This window comes from Myotis davidii, unplaced genomic scaffold (assembly GCF_000327345.1).
Source record: "Myotis davidii unplaced genomic scaffold, ASM32734v1 scaffold539, whole genome shotgun sequence".
NCBI classification, from domain to species: Eukaryota; Metazoa; Chordata; class Mammalia; order Chiroptera; family Vespertilionidae; genus Myotis; species Myotis davidii.
In genome coordinates, this window is record NW_006290028.1 from 2,264,210 (window position 1) to 2,266,723 (window position 2,514).

General features: G+C 41.1%; 1 pseudogene; it reads right to left on the reverse strand.

The window, feature by feature from the left end:
* The window catches only part of LOC102763973, a 3,446-nt pseudogene extending 1,530 nt beyond the window's left edge, over positions 1–1,916 (reverse strand).
* Positions 1,917–2,514: the final 598 nt, after the last annotated feature.

Genomic DNA, 2,514 nt, shown 5'->3' on the forward strand with positions numbered 1-2,514 from the left:
GTTTATTCTGGGCCAGCTTTAGCTTTAAGGCTTGGCTCCAGCTCTTAGGCCTCCGTGGCAGAAAGTAGGTTTCTGGCCTTTGCTGACAATGTTGCAATCCTGCTGGCTGAAGTCCGGTGGTATTTGTTACAGAGTTTCTTAAACTGCAGGCTCAGAGGCCTGCAATGGCAGGCGGGGAACATTGGTTTCCTCCGTCACTGAGGCAAGCAAGCCTCATGTTAGTTTCAAGCTGCCTGGCTGCCGGCCGCCATCTTGGCTGACAGTTAATTTGCGTATTGCCCTGATTAGCCAATGGGAAGGGTAGCGGTCATACGCCAATTACCATGTTTCTCTTTTATTAGTGTAGATAACAATCTAAGTGTATATTAAAATATATTTTCTTCTCTAGAACAGATAATTTGATTATTTCTATATTCTTAATAAATAAAACAGTGTCTGGTAAATATGTGCTTATTAAATATTTATTGACCACATGAATCAATAAATTGCTGAATGTATATAATATAGCCTCTCTTCTAATCAAATATTAATCTTCCTTCTTTTCCTTTTCCAGGTAAAATGGAGTTTACTGCCCACACTTTATTTGGATGCTTCCCTGTAATCTTTTTTCTGGTGATACCAACAGCAAGTTCAGGTAAGAACTATTGTTAGCCCTAGTTAATGATGTTTCGTAGCAAGTGTGCTAAAGGCTTCAGGGAGACAAGTACTCCTTCTGCCACTCGCCAAATTCCTTTTTTTTTTTCTGCAGAAAAAAGCTGTGAGAACAAGCTTATTATCTCTAAGTGAAGTTTTTTCAAACCAACAGGTCTTCCCTGAGTACTTATTTATACAGAACCTAATATAAAGCATAAGAAAAAGCAGTACGTTTAGACATAATGCACTCATCTAATACAGTGAAAATTCAATACAAGAAAATGTATATATGTCCACATATATACATTTAATATAGTGCACTACTCTAACTTAACCCAAAGCATCAAAGAAGGAAAAGTTTTGCTTGAATTTATTATGTCAGAGAAGAATTTCTAGAGATTGTAGAGATTAAATTAGACCTTTTATCTTAAAGGCTGGTGTGGCTCAGTGATTATTGACCCATGAATCAGGAGATTGCAGTTTGATTCCTGGTCAAGGCACATGCCTTGGTTTCAGGCTCAATCCTTAGTGAGGGGTATGCAGGAGGCAGCTGATCAATAATTTTCTCTCATCAGTGATGTTTCTATCTCTCTCTCTCCCTCTCCCTTCCTCTCTGAAATCAATAAAAAATATATTTTTTAAAAAAACATATATTTGGGAAAAAAAGATAGTTAATGTTTTGATAGAGAAAGAGAAATAAACCCTACAACATGAGATTCAACTACAATATTACATTAAAAAATATTCTATCAGTGATTTTAGATTTGATAAAGTTTCTATATATATAAAAGCCAAAAGGCAGCATGGAACAATGGAACGACTGGAACAACCAGAATGACCAGTTGCTATGGTGCACACTGAGGTGGCCAACCAGCCTGATGAGGGCCCTGATTGACACCCCCAACCTCCTATGGCTCCTCCCCAACTGGTTGGCCTGGCTCCAGGTCAGCCTCCCCTCCCCTCTGATCGAACCTCACCCATGCACAAATTCGTGCACCAGGCCTCTAGTGTATTATATAAAAATTTAGTGAGCTGGATTTAAGAATTATGGCCGGTATAACCAATCACAAAATAAAGATATTTTGGCACTTCCAATTTGTTCCTTAGAGGTAACATGATATTAAGTTAGTTGTGCAGACCTTCTAATAAAATCAGTAATGGCTTTTATACCACTACTAGAGGCCCAGTACACAAATTCGTGTACAGGTGGGGTCCCTTTGGGAAGCCTGTAGGGATCATCAGTCCAATGCCACCTGCAGCTCCTACCAGCCACTGCCGCTCATCCCGACCCCACTGTGCCTGCCACAGGCTCAGTCCCAATCAGTCCCCATTGTGAGAGTTTTATGCTGCCTCAGCAGCACTCACCAGCCATGAACCCTGCATCTGGCACCCTCCCAAGGGGACTGGCCTGTGGAATCAGACTAAAGCTGGCACTTTGACGTCCCCCGAGGGGTCCTGAATTGTAAAAGGGTGCAGGCCAGGCTGAGGGACCCCACCAGTGCATGATCAGGTCAGGGAGGGATCATGGGAGGTCTTGAGGGCGTGTCCAGCCCATCTTGCTCAGATCAGCTGGACTCCAGCAGCAAGCTAACCTACCTGTGGGAGCATCTGCCCCTGGTGGTCAGTGCATGTCACAGCAAGCAGTTGAGCAGCCTTAGCATATCTTACCATATTATGCTTTGATTGGTTGTTAAATTGTCCTGCAGTTCGGTCTATTTGCATATTGCCCTTTTATTATATAGGATATCTGTTAGATACTTTTGGCATCCATTTTTTTTGATGCTTCTTTTTTCATTTTCCTACCTCTAAAATATTAATATTACAGAGTACTGCCCTACACTTTTATTTTCCTATGCTATATTATTTACTTTTCCATATTTT